The sequence below is a fragment of the Triturus cristatus genome, chromosome 10 (genome assembly GCF_964204655.1).
Source record: "Triturus cristatus chromosome 10, aTriCri1.1, whole genome shotgun sequence".
NCBI lineage: Eukaryota > Metazoa > Chordata > Amphibia > Caudata > Salamandridae > Triturus > Triturus cristatus.
In genome coordinates, this window is record NC_140593.1 from 292160861 (window position 1) to 292186186 (window position 25326).

The window sequence follows — 25326 nt, forward strand, 5'->3', positions numbered from 1 at the left end:
GATGTGGTAAATATTTCCCATCTGCAGAGGGACCTCAGCAGCTATGAAATCCAGGTTTGTCCCTCACTGAGCTTTAGGTTTGAAAAACAACCACTTTGGTGGAAGCTTGTCAATGATGTATGTGTATTTGACGGGCCCTCACCTGCCATACACAAGGCCTTGCTTCATTGGGAGACTTTGACCTCAATTTCTGAAGGTGAAATATTTGATCAGGATGATCCACTTGGTGTATATATTCTCCACTCTGTTTCCATTGGCATAAAATAAAACCTAGGTCCTGGTCAACCATGAACAGCAACTTTTGGCTGGTGTTTTATTTTTCCTGGTGCTTTTTTCTATACATATATAAAAATCAATTTCTCCAATTCTATCTAAACTCTTTTAATGACCTTAATGACTTTTTGATATTTGTCCTCTATCGTACTGATATTGTTTGGACATTTTATAGTTTGTGCTCTTAGCTTTAAAATTGTTGCTACTGCTTAAATTTTGCATAAACATTTCTGGGCATTACTTCTTGCTTGTGCTATAGCTACTAGGGGTGAAGAGAAATGTTCTCTGAACTGTATTTTGACATATCCAGAAAGCATTTCCGGAGTTAGTAAAGGGGTTAAATGCCTCTTATGTCCTGGGGTCCATCATACAGTGATTCTGCAAACTAGGCCAAGTACACCCTTTCTGCACTTGACTCACAGAGTAATGAGGGTGACCAGTTAAAGCCTTCTCAGGGAGGATACTACGGGCAAAATAATCCATTGTCCAAACCCAGTGCTTTTCTTTCGGTGAAAGAAGAATTCATTTAACCACACTAAAACTAGATACTGAATACAGAAATGTTATTCGCCACAAGGATGCTTATCAAGGGAACTAGAGGGTAAAGTAAACAGAAATCAGTAGACTAGATTGAAGAGAAGAAATTAGTTCACAATGGGTACAAATGATCAGCTTCCCTTGTTGCTGTGACGCATAGTGAAGTCCTTGTTTTCTTAACTACACAGTACTTTTAAGTGGGTTTATTTCTAAAGTGTTTTTCCCACTTAACTCTATAGTACAGTTCATAGTCAATGTTCACTTTAGACAACGCTATTATTTGAGATGTGGTGCACTTGCTAGGCTAAAGTGTGAGCATGCATGCCACTGCTGCAGACAAGCAGGCATGCTCATGGGTGCCGCAACTCTGCCAGACAGTCCCACCATCTTATCTTTGCATAGGGTCACTGCGCTGTGCAGGTCATGACATTCCCAGGGGTCGGTCTTTCATGCGAGTCTCCACTCTCAGTGTGCTTATGGTAGAACCACAACAAGTCTGTTGTTCTCCTTTGGTGGCAGTCACTGTAGTGGACATGTTCAGGAGGAATAGGTGAGATGATTCAGCTCATGTTACTGTGTCCTAAAAACATTCTGGAAGGCCTAAAGACCTTCAAGCTGACTTAGGTCATCTTTGCTTACTCTACCCCCAGTAGTTCATGCTTCTGAGGCACCCTTAGGCCTTCCTTGTGCAGTCAGCTCCTATGTGACCAAAGATGGTTCTCTCCCTTCTCATCAGGTTATGAAAGGTCTTAAATTACAGACAACAATATTCACATATTTCAGGTGATATATCATCACCTCTGTGAGACTGACTATCCAACAGCATATGATTTTAGAAGTGTGCTGTAGAGCATCCCCTTCTTTGGCCTGAAGAGCTTGGAACTGCAATTGAGTAGGCTAGTTTGGGTCCCACATGTGTACACACTTCCCAGACATTGGATGTCAATCCCATTGTCAGTGCCAATCAAACAGTTTGGGCTGGTTTGTTTTCATATTTCATTTTCTTTGTGCATAGTAGGTAGTCACTATCCTGGCTCATCAGTCTTCCCGAAATAGTAATCAGGGAGAGACAAAGGTACAAGCCCTGCCTAGAAGCTTCCATCTCTCTAATAACAAAATCTGCTGCCTAAACCAAATCCACCCACTATTACCTCCAATTGCAGTGCAAGCACCCGACTGCAAAGGTCATCGTAGAATTTGTAAAGGCAGCCCTAACCTCGGCCTCCAACACTTCAGTGTCTAGAGCTACATCCTTCCACTCAAGAGTGCAGGCAGTACACTTCCACTGTCTGGGGAAGCTGTACTATGATCTCCGTGTAACAGCTAGAGCAATCCAAAATGAATCCCACGAGCCTCAGCAATCTTTCTCTCATATCCACACAGAATCCTGCAACCATACAACCTTTACACTACAAGCACTCTCATACTTTAAAGGAGCAGAACTTTAAAGGAGTGGAGTTACTCCTCCTTCTAAATCACAGAAAAAGATCTGTTCATTGCTAACATGCTAACATTTCTAAAAAGTGAATCTGCCACCACTCCTTAATGTTGACAACCCGAGACATGAACAGTAGCCCCATGTGAGACTGAAGGGACATTCCATTTGCCCTTCCTCGTCGCAGAATCAGACATTGGAACTCAGAGTCAAAGGATGCATTTAGGTCACAGAGTGTGTGATGGATTATCACATGAACTAAAGACACAAAAAAGTCAGAATAGCACATGTCATATGCAAATGGGACGCTCATGGCAGGGGGACAAGTCTGTTTGCCATGCAGGGAAAATTCCTGTCCCAACACAGACCACATAAACACAATTCATATCAGAACTGCAGGGTTTGAAAAAATGTACACGCTCTGCAAAAGCATTGACTTGGGAATGGCAAATCCCTGGGATTTGAGAAATCATACAAACTGCATGAGCAGATATGCCGCTGTGATGTCTAGATCTATTACTAGATATTGCAAATTATCAGGGAAGCCATTTTAAAATCATGTGCTGGACACTGGTGAAAACGAGTTCTCCAGTTACATGATGGCTTCCCTGAAAGTAGGTAAGTTTGGTATCATACATCTCATATTATTACACCCACACTGATGCCAGTGTGGGATTAATTAATACATGCACACAGAGGGCACATTTGAGGTGCCCACTGAAAAGCCTCTGGTGTGTTGACCTACTGTTTCTTGCCAGCTATCTTTCAGAGACGAGTTTCTGACCCCCGAAGGGTGAGGGTCTTTGTCTCAGGAGGTCAGGAACAAAGCCTGCTTGGGAAGAGGGTGTTCATACATACCCCCTACCACGGAATTAACTGCTGATTAGCATTCCAAGACAGGGAAGCTTCAAAGCCATTGCCTTTAAAATGCGAGTCTGGCTTCCATCACAGGAGAGGAAGCTGCCCTCTTTGTCCTGAGCCCTCTGGCACCTGTGGAAAGGTGGGTAAATTAGCTTTTCATGGAGGCGTTCCCACCCCCAGGCTAGTACCACCCCTAAGGTGGGCTACCTGAAGGGGACATGACTTTTTAGAGTTGCCCATTATGATGATTACAAACTTAAGGGTTCTAGGACAGGGTAATACCCACTTTACACCTGAATTGGTCATATAGGAGGCATAGTGACCCCAGGGATAGGTAGTCCATTGGCTACTACCCTTCACCTCCCTTAACGCCCCTAAATTGGGTATTTAGGGAACCCCCTGATACCAGATCTTCAGATTACAATGGATCAAGAGAAGGAGTGGACAAAAAAGAGTCCTGTCATGAGAAACGAGGAGCAGTGAAAAACTTGGCATCAATCTTGCCAGCCTGACTACTGCCCCCAACAATTGTGGAAGAAGCAGCCTCGTCCTGCCATTGTGCGGTCTCCAAGAAACCTGGAGGGCGGCCAATGATTTGCCAATTGCTTGTAGAAACTCCCTCGGAGTAGAGGAGATACTACTTTGCAGTTGCAGGCACCTAAGACACAAGCTGCGGTTCACCGAGTTGCTGCTCCCTGGCGAGCCCTATGCAGCAGCTCCCCAGGAAGAGGGCCCCATGCCCCTTAAGGTCAGAAATGTATTTCCACCAAGTGGGAGGACACCATGACCAACCAGAGCTGCACAGGACCAATACCCAGGTACTGAACCCCTTGAAGCACCCAATGCTTGCCGTGTTCAATCCAGACACCAACGTGAGGTTGACCCACCTGCACATTGAGGGACTTCAAGGACAGTTAGACCCACTTTGTGAGTGGTCCAGCTGTCCTGTTTGCCCCACTTCTGCAAAACAAAGACCAAGACGTGAGTCTGTGATTGCTGCCACCTGACGCCTCAAAGCACCTATGCACCCATGATCCAAAGTCCGAGTCCAAGGGAGGTGATGGAGCCAAAGTGGTCCCCAGATCCACAAGAGCCAAGCCCATGCTTGGGTTTGCCCAGGCTGGACTTCCAGTCACCATCTGCAGACTCTTTCTGCAGGTCCCCTCCAACCGCCAGTGACTCCAGCACAGAATACCAACGCCAAATGACACAATTGTACCCGAGCCCAACAGCTTTAGGAGAAGTGGACAAAAGGTGTCCCTGCATATTCAAGGATCTTGAGGGTAGAGCTCCCTTGTGTGTTCCCCCAGGCTGGTCTCCCAGTCCAAGCTTTCAGCCTCTTTACCAATGAACCATTCTCACATTGAAGTGAAATGGACACCCAACGCTGTGACACACCTCAGCACCCAGATGCTCTAAGTGCCCATTTCTGAAAACTGTAAAAATTCATAACTCAAAAATTACTTGCCTGATCCCAATTATCTTGGTATCTATATGTACATAAAAGTACTTGTTATTTTTTATGATTTGGTGTTGGATTTCTTTATTGGGTGTGTGTCTCATTTAGTGCCTTTGTACGTATAATAAATACTTAGCACTACCCTCTGATATGCCTAACTGCTCACCCACACTATCACAAAGGAGAGCATTTGGAGTGTCATTTGTGCCTCTGTAATTTCTTTGGGGTTTGCCTGGACTCTGAACAGTATATCTCATTTAGGTGCACTATATAGAGAGCTAGCTTCCTACTATTTATGAGTGAATTAAATATGTCAATTGGGTGTAGCGAATGTTACCATGTTTTGAGGAGAGAGCACAAGCACTTAAGCACTGGTTATCAGTGGTAAAGTGCACAGGGCCCTAAGGCCAACAAAAAAGAATTTAGCAAAAAGTGTAGGACAAAGGCAAACACTTTGGGGATAGCCCTGCAGAAAAGGTCAAGTCCAATAATGTTGCATATTTATCTTTCTAAAAACTCTCCCACTTGCTGCATTGCAACACCAGTTCTTTTAAGAGAAAAGTATTACAGGTCAGTCATCCCCTTTGCCTTTTCCTAGACAGCTCTATATTAAGAACCCCACTTTTTGATTCTTAGTCACAATTAACTTGGCCAGATCTCAGAAGCAATGTACTGAGCCATACAAGTCAGCTGCTAGTGCAGACTCACATTAAAGCCTTGAGACTCCATTCGTTTTTCTAACATCCCTCTACTAGCCATCAGAGCCCCACCCCCAGATCCTCTGAGCCCTCAAATGCTCCTGTGATAACCTCCTGGCACCCATCTGCTGGGCCTCAGAATGTTGAGCTTTTGGCTCTTTGTAAGACTCTCTTTTGTGCTCAGATAGCAGCTGCCATCTCTAAAACTCTCTTATGTGCCTCTTAGATGACTACTACTGACTTTTAAAGCCCCAGTGCTGAATATCAGAGCTCCTCAGCTAGCCATCCGCTTGACCTAGCAGGACTGCACACCACTGGCTCTCCAATAGCTACCTCCATAACTTCTTTCACCAAGCCCTCAGATCCACTCTGAAGACCCTTAAGGCGCCTCAACAATGGTCTCCAGCCCTTCAGTTCTCTCAGTCACATTCTTCAGGCACTCTGAACTACTTTGCTCTCTCTCAGTCTGACGTCATATCTTTCCATTCGATTGACTATCCAGAGACGTGAACTCACTCTGTAGTTAGGTCATTGAGTGTTATACAGCTCTTGTCTCTCTGCTGAAATGAACCTCATTTAAAAGTCTGCCTTAGGACTCCAACACTTATTTTGAGCAGAATGTACAGCTCCCTAATTGGTCTCCAACTCCTGCCATTTCCCGCATGTGAACTGAAATCTGAGCAGCAGTTCCAATTTGGAGCGATTTGACACGCCTGTCACACAGGACAAATGCACTGTTGCTAAGGAGTCTCTCTCTAATGGGCGCCAAGGCAAACTGCATCCCTTTCAATGCATTACATCAACTTAAAGCAGGGTCCCCCCGTCTTCCTGAGAAGCATGTGCTACCAGGACATAGTTGACTAGCTTTAACATTGCTCGTGTTTGCCATTTGCATGGTTTCAGTGCTTATATTTGACTTTTATTGTCATACGTGTGACACTTTGAGGCACACTTTATAGCAAGGAAAAACAACCAGGGAAATCTCTAATTATATTAATATCATAAATTACAGCCTTTTTGTAATGTGTTTCTTTGGAAATTGAATTGAAACAACCGAAACACCCCTGAAGTGCTCATGTACGCACTGCCTAGGGGCTGAATGTTATCTTTGTGCAGGCATAGACGGATAACCATGCGTGGTTATAGCGAGCTTCTATCACTGCCTTGCAGCATAGACACATGCCGCTGAGCCCTAATACCAGGTGTGCGGTGCTAAACGCAGGTGTTTGTGTGTGTGCAGCTCGCACGCGCACTGCAGCCTGCTGCACGTGAAACGCTGCCTGAGTAAGTGCAGCAGGTCAAGTGCCGAGAGAGGGCGCCATGGGCCACTGAAATGTATCACAGAGGAGAGGAATTTGAGAAGCTCCATGGCTATGAATCAGGTCGGAGTCATTGGCTGGAATAGTGATGTCAGGGACTGTTTAGGACACTCGACCATTGAAAATTAGCCAGACTTTGTGCTTTAGAGGTGATACCGGGGGTCTGGGAAAACGGTGCCTGGACTCAGATCCCCCCAACAGTGTCCGTGCAGAAAACTGTCACTCGCCTTTTCCTAACATATAGGCCCACATGCATCAAAGCAAAATTCTCAGAATCTGCCCCTTTGCGACCGGTATTTTTGCATTTGGGATGCATCATCCCAAATGCAAAAATCGCAATTTAAGTAATCTCTAAATTGCGATGACTTAAATTGCGATTACATTTAAGGAATCTCAAATTCAGATTCCTTAAATGCAATGCATTAAAGGAAAAAAAAATAGCAATTTCGCTAATAGGGGGAGCCAATTACCATGAAGTTGAACTCCATGGTAATTTGCAAAACTTTGAAAAATGCACTAAAGTGCATTTTTCAAAGTTCCATTTTACACACACACATGCCCTTAGGGCATGTGTGTGTGCAAGATGTACTCATATGCAGATTTCAGGGGTGCAACAGGGAGTCCTTTTGACACCCTGGCACCCTTGAAATTGCATGGGCAATTTGTGATTCTTTAATTGAGAATCGCAAATTGAGAATGTCTTCCCATTCATTCCTATGGCCCATAGGAATGAATGGGGAGGCATTACTTAATTGCGACTCGCAATTTGGGACTCGCAATTAAGGAATGTTTAGAAATCGCAATTTTTTAAGCGATTTCTACATGCATAGCCTTTTGCTATTCCTAGTTAGCGAATCCTTATTTTTAGCTAATAAGGACTCGCAAATGGCATTATTGATGCATGTGCCAGATAGTTATTTACTCATTTACTCCAAATCTAGGAGCTGGAAATGAGCCAGCTCTTTTCTTCACATCTGCCCCACTGCCAGTTGTCCGTCCTGACTCGTCATGTGTTGGCTGCTCTCTCTGATCAGCCTCGGGCTGTCACCAGGCATGGCCGATCCACCGAAAGCTTCGAGCAAGAGACCTGCCCGCTCGAGGTCCGCTCAGAAACGAGTCTAAAATGAGTCGAACTTTCATGTGACTTCTGTCTGTCACCCATGCTCTAACCTCATGCACAAAGAATTAAACACAAAGCAATGCCTTTTTATTTATTATTTTTTTTCACAAAAAGAGGGGGGAGCAATATACCCATCTTGTGGCTGATTTGCACAATGTGAAACCGGAAAACTTGGGGTCAATCCCAGCTTTTCCACTTGACCACTCTGTGTAATCTTAGGCAAATATTTAATTTCACCAGCTTCCTTTTTCTTTACAATAACATATAACAGCACTTTCGAATACATGAATTCAGGATGTGCTCTATACAAAAGCGTTTTGTGTTTTTGATTAAATAAACTAGTGTTGCTCCGTGCGTAGGAATTTAGGTGTCCTATAAGGTACACATGCCAATTGACAAGGGAATTAGTTGCCTTGTTCTTATGGCAGGGTAGGGGACATGAATGTTTCTAAGTTCATAATCTTAAAATCATCACTGTCACTTTTCACAAATGCCTTTGGATGCAGTGATATAATCAGCATCGCCTATAATGAAAGGCCATCATCACCGCTGACCATAGTTCGAAGCTAGGCGGCTCCAGCCTGTATGGACAGTGTGCTTAGAAGGACCGGCATGAGTGTGTATAGTGCCACGCAGCCCAATCACAAGAAGATCCATACAGAAGATTGAAGGTCACAGTCTTGAATGAGGGCAGAAGTTGAAATTGCATTAGAAACCGCAGACCTGGAGAGCAGATTTGATATAGTGACTTACTCACTGTGGCTTTATGCTGCGTTACTGCGATAATACCACAACTGGGTGTACCTACAGATTTATTTGGTTCTACATTATGATGTCTGCATTGACTTCATATGCGAGTCACTGGGTTGAGAGGAGGTGGGCATTTTGAGGGTAATTTGCATATTGAGCTTGATTGTGTTCAGGATGTTTAGCCTTGGAGGTTGTGGTGAAAGATAGTGTTGATCTGTCAGCACAAAGGGCCTGATTTAGACTTTGGTCGAGGAGTTACTTGAAATTCGATCTGCCTTACTACAAAGGCATATGCTATGGCACTTGTAATAGGCCAAACACATTTTTTTCACCTTTGTGACAGAGTACCCATCCGCTAGCCACTAAATCTGGCCAAAAGTATTCAAGTGTGTGGATCTGTTAGAGGAAGGGCCGGACTGGCTGTAGGGGGCACTGGGCATTTTCCCGATGGGGTCGAAGGGTGGGGGTTGTTTTTTCAGTGGTGGGGGCCGTTTTTGTTACTGGGGGCCGGTTTTCAGCAGTGCTGCAATATCAGCCCCCTGTAACAAAAGTAGCAGCAGTGCTTCTCACTAGCACCCCCACCTCCACAGACCGGTACAACTGAATTGCCAGGGCTGGTTTGCGCTCCCAGTCCGTCCCTGGTTTGAGTTGGTGTTCAAGAAGAATCTCTTGGAATCATTGGGTTTGCCTAATATAATGTTTGCCTCTAGGCATTGTCAATGCTGTTGTTTTCATTACCATTTCTTATCCTACTTCAACAGGCTCCCTCTCTTTCTATGTGCTTCTTTTCCCACCTTTCTCTTACAAATTATCAACAACCCCATTGACTTAGCCATCACCTTGGCCAATCAAGGGTCCCTCCACCACCTTGTCTAAGAAACTGAAAAGGGCGCTAATCCTTTCACCCAGAGTCGCAGCTCATGACTACATGACTTGTCCTAAAATATTGTCCACATGTGTGAAGAGGAGATCTTTATTGTGACAGTACAGGTGAGAGACAAGACTGACATCAGATACCCAATGCCCTCCCCCACCTGCTATCCTCATATGAAGAAGCAGAAACCATCCCTCCGGCTTATTCTATGTTTGTTTTCACTATTCATACCTTAACTAAGTTACTGCCATGAGATATGTGTAGCTCTGATTCTTAGACTTTCATCTTAGACTTGCATCTTTCTTCCACAGGCCAACCCAAGAGCTACTAAAACATAGATGATAAAAAACTTACATGCACCAAATGCTACACATATATGTCTAAGCAAAATATAATGACACTACTCCTTTCTCCAGTTAATGAGGACTCCCACTACATTAATATTGAAAATATATATTTCGTCCTCATCATAACAAACAGTTGACATTTGACACATTAACTAACACCATCACCTGCACAATAGAGCTAAATTCAGGTGTAATTTGTGTTACATTGGTGTCATCTCTGGCATTTCGCATTATAGAAGTGATGCATAATGCATGAGATTATGGCATTAAGCCCATTGAGTAACTGATAGTGCAGTTCAAGTAAAAACCCTATCATGGGAGCAAGGGAACAATGCCATCGGATCCAGCGTAAGTAGATGTTGTTTAATGTAGGCACCAAAAAAATCAACTCTAAATTTTTCTAAAGTTGAATTTTTGCCCGAGATTACGATTTGGGTGATTTTTTAGAGCAAAATACATTTTTACAACAAAATATTGTTTACACATCATTGTAATTCTAACTTTTTGGGGAAAATCGAGTATGTTCAATGCAGTACTTTGCAAAATGTTTGTGTTACACCTGCCACCCTAAGGGTGGTCTTCCTCTAAACATTTTGCCTTCCCCTCCTGTCTTTCTGAAGTTGTTTTTGCTGGCCTTAGGATCCGTGCTCTTTACCACTGCTAGCCAGTTCTAAAGTTATTGTGCTCACTCCCCTAAACATGGTAAATTTGGTTTAAATCTGATTGGCATATTTAATGTACTTATAAGTCCCTAGTGAGGTGATATCCACAACCTGTACATTAAATGCTACTAGTGGACCTGCAGCATTTATTGTGCCACCCACCTAAGTAGCCCCTTAAACATGTCCCAGGTCTGCCATGCAGCCTGTATGTAGTTTTAAAATGTCAATTCGACTTGCCAATATAACCCCCTTGGCAAGTCTTCAACTCCCCTTTTATTGCAAATAAGGCATTCCAGGGGAAAGAACCTAGGTAGCCCGTAGGGTAGAATGGATTGTAACTTAAAAGTTGGACATCTACGTTTAAGTTTTAAATGTCCTGGTAGTGAAAAACTCCTACATTCGTTTTTCACTACTATGAAGCCTACCTCTTCCACATGATGACATTGGGTTGCGTTATTACATCTAATAAGTGCTAACTTTTGATTGGGAGCAATTGAGACATTCAAGCTAGGTGTCTAAGAAATTGCAATTTAAAATCCTCTTTAATGGTTAAGTTCCATTTTCAGTCATAATTTTAAAAAGGCCAATTTTAAAAAGTTGATAAGGACAACAATTGGTCCTGACATCCTTCCTTAGAAAAACCAAAGAGGCAGTGACTCTTGAAATAAATTAGCTGAGTCACTGAGAAGTTTTTCACATACTCATTACACAAGAGAGGAACAAATACTCTTAAAAATGCACCAGAGAGAAAGACAAAATAACTGAATTATATAGACAAAAGCTTCTTTATATTCTTTTGTTATGAAAATAGCATAATGAACAATAAAGCTCCCTCACGACCTATATCTCTTTATCGTGTAGACTAAATCTGGTATGGGTTATACAAAAAACATGATCAAAACAAATCAATTATTGTATTACAACTTTGTTTATGCCATCGCACGCCAACACAACCTCAACATCATCTCCTACGCCGACGACACTCAGCTGATCCTCTCCCTCACCAAGGACACCGCCACCGCCAGAGCCAACCTACACAAAGGGATGACAGACGTAGCCGAGTGGATGACGACCAGCCGCTTAAAACTGAACTCAGACAAGACGGAAGTTCTCATCCTGGGCTCCTCACCCTCTGCCTGGGACGACTCCTGGTGGCCCCCCGCCCTGGGCAGCGCACCCAAACCAACAGACCACGCACGCAACCTGGGCTTCATCCTGGACTCCTCCCTCTCCATGACCAGACAAGTCAACGCCGTCTCCTCGTCTTGCTTCAATATCCTGCGCATGCTACGTAAGATCTTCCGGTGGATCCCCACCGAGACCAGGAAGACGGTCACCCAGGCCCTCGTCACCAGCCGACTTGACTACGGCAACGCCCTCTACGCCGGAACCACCACCAAGCTCCAGAAGAGACTCCAGCGGATCCAGAACGCCTCAGCAAGACTCATCCTCGACATCCCCCGACACAGCCATATCTCCGGACACTTGAGAGACCTGCACTGGCTCCCGGTCAACAAGAGAATCACCTTCCGTCTCCTCACCCACGCTCACAAAGCCCTACACAACCAAGGCCCAAGATACCTCAACAGCCGCCTCAACTTCTACACTCCCATCCGCCAGCTCCAGTCGACCAGCCACGCCCTCGCCACCGTCCCCCGCATCCGAAGAGCCACAACAGGAGGAAGATCCTTCTCCTACCTGGCCGCCAAGACTTGGAATTCCCTCCCGACCCACCTCCGCCTGACCCAGGACCACCTCGCCTTCAGGAAGCAGCTCAAGACCTGGCTGTTCGAACAGTAGCGGACCCCCCATCCCCAGCGCCTTGAGACCCTCCGGGTGAGTAGTGCCCTATATAAATGTTTTGATTGATTGATTGATTGATTATTCATGGCTTCCTCTCTCATAGCATTTACATAAGCATTGGTTGATTGTCTTTTTTTAAAAGAAGTACAAATATGTTTTTTTTATAATGTTTCTTTTTTTAAACATTGTTTTCCATAAGACAATAATAAACAACAAAGTTGTAATACAATAATTGATTTGTTTGATCATGTGTTTTGTACAACCCATACAGATTTAGTCTACATGATAAAGAAATATAGGTTGTGAGGGAGCTTTATTGTTCATTGTATTTACTGTTGTTTCTCCTCTTTCTCCATGCCCTTAAATTCCTTTTAGAGGGGGTTCCCTTTTTTGTATCATGAAAATAGCATAATCAATCAAACATACGAAGGTATATCAATAGACGGTCACTCTAGGAATGAGAGCAGGAACAAGTGCTTATGTGCAAGGTGAGTGGAAGAAGGGAAAGTCAAAAAGGAGACAGTTGAAGATCATAGTATCATAATTTTTCACAAAAGGAACTGGTTGCAATAATGCTGGTAAAAGTAAACCAGTATGATTGAGCCTGTCTACAAAACAATTGTATTGTATTCTTCCATGTGAATGATGCTACTATATTTAGAATGCATCATCCAATTTCGGGGAGGACCAGTATAGCGTAAGCCATAGACTGAGGGTGTCGATGTTTCCACCTGACTTAAGCATTGAGGGTAAAGTTTGGACCTCTGCATGCGGGTCTTCATCAGGACAATGGAAATAAAAGAGACAACCGTTGCAGGCGCCTACAGAGGCAGACTAGGTCAGTTCACAACTTCCGTTAAATGGGTGGTCACCGCACTGATGCGGAGTGGTGTCAATCACTTGGAGGTTCCAGAAATTAGGGTGATGAATTAACATACACTGTGCATCCAGCAAAGTCTGATACCCATACAAAATGTGGCGAACAAATCACCAAGATTATCTTGAGAGCCGGCTGTGTGGCAAAATGCAGATGCTCCTATCCAGACAGTAGCTCATTGGGAGTTGGCATTTTTCTGCCCTTACTATTTTGTGCCTGTGGCCTGTTCCTGGATCATATGATTGGGTGTAGTTGGTAGTTAGACTTTGTATATTCCTCCCAGCCAGCCACAGAATAGAGGGATTAGGTGTGCCTGGATGGGCCATCACTTGCAGGATTGGGGGCAGAGTTGGGCACAGCCCCACTTGCAAACCAGTAGGCTGTGTCCTGCCTTCCCACAAAGGACTTTACACTTCCTCATTGTGTCTGTAGTAAGGCTGAAGCCTGGGCAGAAGAGGTAGGAAATTCTAAGCACTTCAAAGAGAAATCTGTGGAAACATCTCTTACTTTAAAGAATTCACAAGGGACAATTATAGGACGCCCAGACCCATGCTTAAGTCTACAACTAGACCTGGGGAAAGATTGTCAGAGGACTGCCTCCTGCTGTGGCTTGCTGTGTACTTCAGAAGACTGATATTCTTCACCTAAAAGAACTGTTCTGCTACCTGAAGCTTGCATTGACCCCCTAGGAGGCCTGCCCTGCTGCCTGAGCTCTATTCCACTACATGAACCCAGGACTACCAGAGTGATTCCAAGGGCTAGTTGGCTGACCTCTTGATCAGAGCTTCAGGGACAGAAATGGCACCAACCATCTTAAACCCACACCTGAACCCCAGCCTGAGTGAGTCCTAATTCTGAAAGTGGTGCCTCTCCAGTCCTGGACCCTTGGAAGTGGTGCTAAATGAGCTCAGATAGACAAAATCCAAAACTTGGGACTTAGCAAATTGTTGTCTAAAACGTGCTCAGAAAACCAAGAGTAAACCGCCACCTACTAATTCATTGATCCGCCCAAGGTGCATCACCGGTCGGCATGTCTTTGCGGCAGCTTCTGCTACGTTTGTCTCCTCAGCAACAAATCCTGTTTAGAGGTCCTTCGCAGAAGTGGTATTCAACCTCGTAGACCCCTCTTTGGCTACAGCTTGAAGCTTCGTCCCACTGGAGATTTTCAACTTCAGAAAAAGATACCAAGTTAAAAAGTAGAAATCTTCACTGACATCGTATAGTGGCTCCCTGATGACAAAGCCTCCACCTGGGCCATGGCCTGCAGTCATGCCCCAATTAATTTTACCTTCTCAGACATTTTTCTACTAAATTTCTTCTAAGTACAAAGGTAAGCACTGACCGGGGCAAAGCCACTTCTTGAATCCAACCTGGCTCCATCACAGTTAGCCATATTTTATTACTTTGACCCTTTCTTGCACGACTAGATGTCTGGTTGGTGCTTTGATCTTTCAGGTGCTATTTTCTAACTTAACTTTTTAAAAGTTCATAACTCTCATTTTACTGATTGAATGATTGTCAGTTTGGTGTCAAATAATTTATTAAACATGTCTCTATTGTTCTAAATTGATGTGGGATTTTGCTTGTGTTGTGTTTTTCCTTTCTTACTGTTTGTGTTCTGCATAAATACTTTACACACTGCCTCTAAGTTAGGCCTGGCTGCTGTTCAACCAAACTACCAGAGGGTTAAGCACAGGTTAATTTAGTGACTTTTGTTGTTCACCCTGAGAGGGATCATGACTGTTGCTTGAGCAGTGTTAACACCCCTTGTAACCAACAAACCAATTTCTCACAATTTGTTGATGGGGGAAGACAGACACAATTCATCATCATCAAATCTGTTTATTTCCGATTACAAACCCATAAAACACATACACAAATATCAACAATTACATAGTGCAACAATCCTGTAGTAAAATAAATAGGTTAAAAAGAGATTAAAATCAGCTAAAAATAAAAATATGATTTAGAACTACAACTGATTACAAACAAATTTCATATCTAATAACCAGCTAGGACTTGGTTACAAATGATCAAATGGCATCTAAGAGATTTATCAACCCACAAGAGCTGGTTTAGGCAGTAGGCCTAAACGGTTACGTTTTATCCAAGCTGCATGCAGGTACTTGGCTATACTAATCACTACGACTTCCCTGATGTTGGGTTTTGGTATCCTTAATGCTAGCTGGGAGAATCTTAACCCCGGCAGACGACACACATGGAGAATCCATTTCTTCAAAGGCAGTCTAAGGGCAGGGCACATTAAAACAAGATGGACGATGGCATCATGGCTGGCATTACATATTGGACAGAGGTGACTAAGATTACAATTATTTTTCTTCCTATTTTTTGATTTTCTTTCAACTTATTTGTGGCTTGGGGTAGGTGGTACAGGTGGGTCCATATGAGATTGATGAGCATGTAAACCTAATGGACAGTCAGAGATGGTGGCGGTCTATGGTCATATGATTTTTCCTTTTTCTTGTGTTGTTTGTCTAGATTTGTGATTATATTGTGTTGTTTTACTGTTTTCGGACTAATCTGCCATAAAGCATTAATGTATTTTTTCATGCATTTTTCAGATTCTCATTGCTGCTGTGATAACGATATGTTATATTATTTTGGGTATTCTGGGTGGCCTTGAATTAATGCCAAACTAAGAATATTTTTTGTTTGCATATGCCTGTTGTTGGCTAGGTTGGGAAAGAGGAGGGCTTCAGAAGTCCAAGCTTATGTAGCCATTTTCCTTTTTACTCAGGTACCTTCTTCACTATGTTCATGTCCACCACTATTTTGTGTGTCAGTTTGTGTATGCATGAGATGGTTGAATAATTTGTTTTAATGCAGCTTTTAAAAGTTTTTTGCAGTTGTAACTGTTGCCCAGAGCTGTTTGTATTTGGGGAATGATTATCTTCTATTTTAATCCACGTTTCCATGTTGTTATGCTTTCATAGTTTTATCTAAATTGAATTTTGTTTTACATTATTGTTGCTGCTTTACTGGTGGTGTGCATAGGCTCATGGGGGGGAGGGTAGTAGGCACATTTTTGGTATACATTTGTACAAGAATTTCTCCTGCAATTATGCCCATTTGTGTTGGCAGAAGCAGGGGCTCCAGGCAGTGTAGAGCAGCCTTGTTTTCTGTGTTCTCCATGTCTACTTCTTTGCTTGTTATACAGGTGACAACCACTTTGTGCAAACATAGTGTGTGTATCTTTTTTCTTCGTGGCTTCTTCTTTGCTTGCAATTTGAGCAACCACCATTTCATGGGGCAGTGTGTGTTTGGCATGTTCTCTTTGTACTTCATGCCTCCTTCTTATGATTTGAACATGGGCAACCATTTTGTGCAGCGAGTGAGTGAGACTGATTACTGGTTATTTTATGTTACTTTAGCGAGGAGAAATAACGATAATAGTCCTTTAGAAGCTCATATTATTTTGTAAACGTTTTTTTCCTAACATATTTATTTGTACATGTGGCTGATCGTAGTGTCTGTATTACATGCTTGTGGTTTTTATTTTAATCCATTTGCCTGCCCTCCTTACTTGTGGGTTCCGGTGGGACACCAAGTGATTGCTGTTGACGAAGAAAGAGAATAGGAATATCCTGATATGGATTTTCTGCCAACCGCTTCAGCATTACTTGTGGTGTGATTAGACCCCATCTGAGGCAGACGTCCTGCTGGAGGTGTGTTTGGCTGATTTGTACCTGAAAACTGATCCTGTTTTTTAACAGAAAGGATTGTCCTTTGTGATCCCGTTCTAGTCCTCCTTGTATCGTTTAATCACTTATGCTACAACCTCTAAAGGATTGACCTCTGTATCCTTATTGGGATGTCTGGCGAAATGTCATGACCATTTGAACAGTGATCGAAGGATAGCAAGGTTACTCACTCCAGGAGAGTAGGGAGTACCTCCACAGAAGGGGAAGGGGAGTGATACTTGTTTCTAGCATGATGGTTGTTATAAGATCTAGACTGGATTCTCTGCAGTACAGGGTGACACAGTATTGCAGTGATAGCAAAGCACTCACTCTTAATAGAAGAAATAGAAGACAGATATACGACCCTTTTTAGTGGCCGCAAACTGGAGATCCTCCAGTTTGAGACCGCAAAAAGGGGTAAGGCATGTACAAATGCTATTTTACGAATCACTGACTCGTAAAATAGCATTTGCAATTCCCGCTATTAGGAACGGGCATCCCTTTCTAACAGCGAGTCACCATGCCATGTACAATTGTTTTGCAACCGCATTTGCGGCTGCAAAACTCTCGCAGTTTACCACCTACTTAAAGTAGGTGGTAAACCACTCGCAAATAGGAAGGCGTCCCCTGGGGATCCCCTCCCCTTTGTGAGTATGTGCAAAAATATTTTTAGGGGTGCAGGCAGTGGTCCAATGGACAACTGCCGACCGTAAAAAAATGAAACTGAAAAGTTTCATTTTTCTTTTGAAAATGCAGCCCGTTTTCCTTTAAGGAAAAAGGGCTGTGTTAGAAATGGGGTCTCTAGTTGGCAATGGTTTGCACCTTTGTCCAAATAGGGACCCTTGCTTCTAGTCAGGGAAAGGGGGATACACTCCTAAAATAAAACCTGCTCACCCCCTTGGTAGCTTGGCACGAGCAGACAGGCTTATCTCAGAGACAGTGTGTAAAGCATTTGTGAACGAATGTATGACGATACTTAGCATGCTTTTAGTGCGATGTTTATACATCAGAAATGCCATTAGTACGCATATTATTACTGCGCTTACCATTACTTCGCGAAAGCATTAAAAATATAATAAATGTATTTTAAAGCGCAGAGCATTACTTTGCATACCACTACTATGCGTGCATGGACCATTTCTAATCATTTTTAAATAAAATAACCTAAACCCTAACACACTACCCCCAACACGACACCCTACACCACATAAACACCACTACACTACCCTAAACCCTAAATCACGACCCCCAGCATGACCCCCCGAACCCCACCCCTGTCCCTACACTCATTCACCACCCAGCATACACTTCCCTAAACCCTAAATCACTACCCTACACTACACATGCACCACAACACTATCCTAAACCCTAATACACTGCACCCAGCATGACCCCCTACACTACACATACACCACAACACTACCCTCAACCCTTAAACACTACACACACCCCACAACACAACCTACACTACAAAAACACACTACATCCCCCTTACCTCACTCTCCTCGTGGTTCCTCTCTCCTCCTGGGACCTTCTTCACGTCGTTGTGAGGAAACAACCTCAGTTTCCTTACAACAACATTGATCGTTTTTTTTTAAAGTTATTTAGCGCATACCATTACAACGCATGCGTTGTAACAAAGCTTGCGATGTAACAACTTGTGCACTAATGGTACGTGTTGTAACATCACAAACGTGGTAACGCTTGCGAAATAATGGTATGCGCATTAGCAGCCACGCACTAAAGGCTGTTTACCTTTGTGAACACATACAGTAATACAGTGAAAACACTACAAATGTACACCACACCAGTTTAGAAAAATAAGTAATCTTTATCTAGACTTAATACAAAGCCAAAAAACTAAAATCCACAATACAGTAATCCAAGTATCCTTAAAAAACAGGATATTCACTTAAATGCAGTTTCTAGCAACAAATAACTCCACTGAGTTATTACGACGTTGTGACAGAAGAAATCCCAAAGTACGGCGCTGACCGCGAGGTGCGCAGTGTCGGGCCCGGAGTCAAGCAGACCCCCAAAGAACAGTACCTTGGAATTGATGAAGCAAAGAAAGTTCACAGCGTCGGGGAGGTGCGGCTTCGTTGGCGCTGCACGACTTCTTTTCCTTACGACCCCAGGGGAGGTGTAGACTCTGTTCCTTACTGCAGCGCATGGGAGTTGAGACGACTGTTCCTTACTGCATAGGGGTGGTGACGTCACGATGGCGCCGAAACCACTGTTCGGCATGATGTCGCGATGTCGATGGATTCGGGGTCACCCACGTTGAGGATCGGCTCCACGATGATGTCGGATTTGGAGTCGATGTGGCACAGCAGCAGGCGTCTGGCCCACGTCGCAAGTCGGAGCAGCGCTCACGGCTTCGGGCAGGTTACGGCGTCGCTCGTTGGCTTTGATGTGGTACGGCGGCCGGCATTGGGTCTACTTCGCAAGTCGGAGTAGAGCTCATGGATTTGGGGCAGATTACGGCATTGCTCGCAAGCATCAGTGTTGCAATTTCCTTCTGTAGCAAAACAGCAGTTCCAGATGCAGAGAGACAGTAGGGGTGAAGTCTTTGTGTTCCTGAGACTTCAAAACAGGAGGCAAGCTCAGTTTCAAGCCCTTGGAGATCTTTTCTTCAAGCAGGTGACAAAGCAAAACAGCCAAGTCATTTTTCTCCTTGCCTTGGCAGCAAGCAACCACTGCAGGCCAACCCCCCTACAGCAAACAGCACAGGGGAAGTAATCCTCCTTCAGCTTCTCCGGTTCTTCTCCTTGGTAAAGCTTCCTCTTTATTTCCCTGAAGTGATGTAAAGTTCTCGGGTCTGGGTCCCCCTTTTTATTCACACAAATTCTTTGTCTCTGAAGGCAAAGAGTGTCTGTACCCAGCCAAAATCAGTTCTGTCCTCACTGGTGCAGCTTCCTGGCAGGAGGTGGAGACAGCATTGTTGAAAGCAGACCTGGCCCAGGGAAGGTTTTCTTTCAGAAGATGTACAGCTGTAGGAGGTATGCTAAAACCACAACACATTTCAAACCAACTGCAAAAAACTGCCTCCTATTATACGACAGCTTCCACCCACGCCATCTGAAAGAAAACCTTCCCTTTGGACAGTTCCTTAGATTGGGATGGAACTGTACAGAAACATCGTATTACGACAAACAGGCAAAGGACCTAGATGAGAAACTAAGAGTACGGAAATACCCTCCCAAGACCATTGCGAAGGCAAAGAAAAGAGCACGAAACAATCACAGGGACAATCTTTTGGATACCTATGAAAAAGGTGAGACAGAAAAAGACAAGAGACCAATATGCATAACAACTCTCAGCCTAGCATCAGACAAAGTCTCAAAACTGGTGAAAAAACATTGGTGGATTCTTAATAGTGGTACTTTAAACATACCAACACCAATGTTCTCACACAAAAGGGCAAAAAATCTAAAAGACATACTAGTACACACCCGCCCTACACCTCTAAACAAAAATAACCAACAGGTACTTAGTACTTTACCAACTGGCCACCATCCGTGTGGCAACTGTAGTGTATGCCATCTCACTACTACTACCAAAAAGGTTGTTTTCAACACAGGAAAATCATGGGAATTGCGAAAATTCACTACCTGCAACACTATGGGAGTTGTATACTCTATCACATGCTGCTGTGACCTACATTATGTAGGGAAGACCACCAGGAAAATAAGCACAAGAATCTGTGAACAGCGAAGCAACATCTGGTGCCACAGAGCAAGCACCAGGATGACAGCGCATTTCAATTAAAACCAGCACACCCCAAATGACATTAGATGGGTAGTCCTAGAACACATTAAACCATGTGAAAACTTGGAACAGATCCTATTAGAGAAGGAACAAAGATGGGTGTTCAAACTGCGTACATACATCGTAGGGTTGAACGATAGCATACCATGGGGACAGTTCCTGAGGTGAACTGCCCCAGTTACCTGTCAATACATAACTACCCACAGAGGAAGCTGTGTTGTAACAAACTCTTCTCAGATAGCCATTATTCCAAGGCAATGAACTTATTTCTCCCTGATCATCCCACTCAACCACAAGAAACATTGTGGGCCAGTAACTGACACAAAGGGATATCGATACAACATCAACCATCTGTTGTTTTGCCAAATTCTACGTGTGTCCCTTTTATGTGTGTCCTTTTTCATGTATGTCCCTTATTATGTTTTCACTAGCCACCACAAAAACCATCTGTCATAGAAAACAAATGAAGGCGGTTTTTTTCAAGTGTTTCCCTCGTTTTCAGTCAAACACGGGCCAAACATTATGATGAAACATTTTACCAATCCAAAATGGCCACCAAAGAAAACCCTCCATACAAGGGTTCGATTCCCCTGTTTCCATGAATATAAAACTGCTCTCACAAACATTACAATTTATTATTAAAAGGGCCAACTATGAATAAATATCAATTTTATTTTTCATTAAGCCAACAGTCCGCATTACAGGTTACGGACATTAGAAAAATGGCGCCCGTATCATGCCACAAGAAATGGTTTACAAATGATACGCGCTAGTCTTTCTGAGCACAAGAACATGACTCGTCTGTTTTTACACGTCTACATAAAGTGGCACTGAGGCACAGACATGCTAAGATGTGGTCGAGCCTGGGACTAGCAGGTCACACAGACGGAGGGCAGCCGAGCAGAGTAAGAATCTCTTTTCTCAACAGGAACCTGATTTTGGTTTAACCGCAGATCGGAGCCCCCGCAACACTACTCCATTATAAATATTATTTCCTATTACCCCACAGGGTTCTACAGGCCCCTCCACCCAGACAGACCATGGGGCATATCACTGCTACTAAATAAGTCCTTTTTTTCATGGTTGGTGTAATGTTATATGTTGTGTGTGTCAAAGTGTATGTCCAGAAACATGAGTGTGCTAACAATGTCTTTTAAAACATTCTTCCGCTTTTTCTAAAGAGAGACAATAAGTGCGATTGATTGATTCCCACATAAAATCTGAGCACTAACTACTGTATAATTTTAGAGGCACCTGAGCACTATTTATTGTCTATTTTTAGAGGCACTTCTTAAGACCATACCTTACCACCGAGGCAGGCAGTATGTACTATCTTGCAATCTATTTTTCTTCCGTAAAACAGATACTACATGTTCAGCGTCAACCGTATGTATGACAACAGTGAGCACACAATAGGTGTGCATTTCATATTTTGTTATTTCACCTTAATTTAGGTTCTACACGGAGTGGTACACATGGGGCTGGCCCCCATGCTGTCCTGAAGAAGAGGCTAGGGGACACTTCGAAACATGTCGACAACATACTAGGGATTATAACCACATAACAGTTATTTTTCCTTTTATTAACCCCTTTTTATCCTTACCAGCTAGGAGCAGGAATAAAAAAATCAGCTCACTAGTTAGGTATTTTTAACTAGCACAAACACCACTCCCCCTACACTGCATTACACATATATTCACATAACAAGTGCTCCTACGTAACTTCGCCAGTCGCAGCACGCCCCAAGTAGTAGATGCTTGGGATGGCCCCAATGATAAAGCATGTCACCTAGGGGCAACCCTGGGTGAGTGAGGGGACTCACAAAAAGAAAGTTTCTCTTTTCTATTGACAGTTGAGGTTCACCCAAATTTGGCGAACCCACAATTTCTCCCTGGCTAGGTTCTTATAATCCATTATTTATGGATTTTTTTGCTGTACACATAATGGACACGCCACTGAGTGACTAAACAATAACAATGGTTCTGTTGGGAATTACAAATAATTTGAAAACCTGTAATTAATACATGTCAATGGACACATCCCTTTGAAGGATAGAAGGAGACACACACTACCGTATATGGTTCTACAAGGTCAATCTTTAGTATAAACCTTGTGATGAATCAATCGACAAATTATAAGTAGCTGTCCAAAACAAAGAGACACCAAGACTGTGTAGACGTTTAGTGATTGGTCGTGACTGGTGACATGGTTCTGTACAAAGATAAAACAAATGACATATATTCATACATATAGACAAAACATTAGGTCATGGATGTCCACTTTTGAATACAATTGTTACAACCGGATGAAGTATTCCCTTGTTTTTGTTGGGACTTTGTGTGGACGGATACAACTAAAGAACGTCGACATTTCGACTCTGTATCTTAGTGCAGACTCATATCCATCTGTGTCGGGTCTTCATCAGGACTCAAGGAGGGGGTAGGACAGCCTGTGAATGTAAAACAGGGGGAGGGGTCAGAACCTAGTGTGTGTCAGGGATAGACTTTGCAGCGAAAGGGACCCAATGCAGCTCACCTGAATGAACAAAAGAAGCACGTTTACTTTCTTCAGTGGGTCCTTTTGGGTGGGAGAATGTCAGCCGACAAAATCCGAAACCATTCTCGGAGTAGTAAATTCTAGAAAGAAAGTAAGGCATAAATAAGGCCTCTACTAAGGATCTCTGGTATTGTATTACCTAAATACATGCGCGGTTAGGGAGACTCATACCTTGTATGCTTATTTAGCGATCTTCTACACCTGCCGGGGGAAGAATCTGTGTGGGTGCCGCCGTAGCGATCACTTGGAACGAGAAATAAGGGTACCTCTAATGAGCTCAACAGATAAGGAGGGCCTCTGGACTTATGCAATGCTATGTGGTGGTGTTAACTAGTTGAGCTGATAACAAAACATGCTGCTACCAGTCTAACAGGAATGCTCATAATCAACGGAGTGCCCATGGACAATTAAATTACTATATGACAAGGTGTACAAATTGTGTATCGGGCCTATGGTCTTCAAAAATTAAGAAGGAGGATGAGGCGAGAGATCTGTGTGGGGTCGATGGGTTACAAAACCAGGTTGGTGACGGGTAAGTACGGTTGATTTGTAGTGAAGTGATTAAGCCATTACCTCGGGCAGTACATGAATAGCACATGGGTAGAAAGTGATGAACAACGTGCTAAAAGTGTCCAGTACCAGTGAATTAACGCAGAGGGAGGCAGACATAGATTGAAACTCCCCAGTCTAAGTGAAGTTAAGAAATATAGACAGACTGCACAAGCGGTCCTACGGAGCTTACGAGACCGCGCTATAAATGTGTCCAGTGTAGTCCCTAGTATGTGTGGTTTAAAAACTAAGGGCCTACAGGGGTGAAGTCAGTCCGAGTACGAGGCACTTACTTGTGAAGCGAGAAGAGAGAAGCGAGGACGTCCGCGTACATCTCTGCATAACAATGAATGGCACCGGAGGCCTGCGTGCGGTCTCTATTTGACCTGCGCGGCGTTGCTGTGTACGTGTCTACTCGTGTGTCTTAGTGATGAGACATGGCCTGAGTACCGAGTAAACGATGGGACTGGCTCTGAATCTGTTCTGTGTTCTCATCCTTGTTCCCCTTAGTGTACTGATTGCGAAAACGATCGTTTGGCATTTCTAAGGTATCTATACATATAACAATGTGTTTGTGGCGTTGCAATACATTATACGTCATGACAGGCTAAAATTATTCAGCATCGATAGAAAACATTACCTCGACAATCTATGTAATAAAAAATGTACATGTGGTGTTGTCTTACAATAAGTACAGGGGCCTATTCACATTGACAAGGTATAATTCAGCATAAATTGACATTAGTTATGCTCAAGTCTGTGAGTGTCTCGCCACGGTTCATATTCAGACATATAAAGCAAAATCAAACATATTAGTCACACAAGTATCTAATTGTGGGCTTCAGTGGAAACCCTGTGTATTGTACAAATGTGCACTTCAGAGGATGAGACATACTAAGGTAGCGACATATAGTCTCACAATGTTGATCACGCATTTGGGGCCACACAGCTTGCATTTACACTCTACTGCTTAGTGATCCTTAGTAGTTTTAGACATTATCATATTGCTATAACTGTTGTCGTTCCTGAGTACCCCCTAGAATCAGGGAGAGTGTATTGTACAGAAAGCATGATATAAGTCAGACCAAGGCTAATCTTGAGGTTTACTTTATAGTGTTCTACTATAATCGGGGCCTACATGTCCGTATTACAACGGTATTCACAGTGAAATGGCATATTGTTGTATACAGCCACTCATAGATGGGCAGAGAGGTGTATGTCTAGATGCATGCAGATCTATAAGCATGTGTCAGGCTATGAGTACATGTGTGCATGTCTGAACTGCGTCTGCATAGGGAAGACCTACAGTCTACTCATTTGTATGTAAGTTTCCTCTTGCTCATTTAGCCCATGGGTCACGGACTCAAGGGTGTGAATCCACCGGCATTCCTTGAAATTGAGAGAGTTTGCGATGTTGCCCCCTCTTGGGTGGGGAACCACTATTTCCAGTACCCACCACTCGAGATGTTCGTGGGTGTGGCCGGAAGTAGTATAGTGTTCTACAAGAGGGGCTCCATGGACCTTGCATTTTAATATACTCTGGTGTTGTTGGATTCTGTTCTTTACTTTTTGAGTAGTCTGGCCTACATAAATCAATTGGCAAGGGCATCTGATCTCATAGATCACATTTTGGCTATTGCAGTTTGTAAATTGGTTAAGGGTATATGTTTTACTACGGTGTGAAAATGTTTTCTCTATTTTGGCGTATTTGCACGCTTTACAGCTACCGCACCT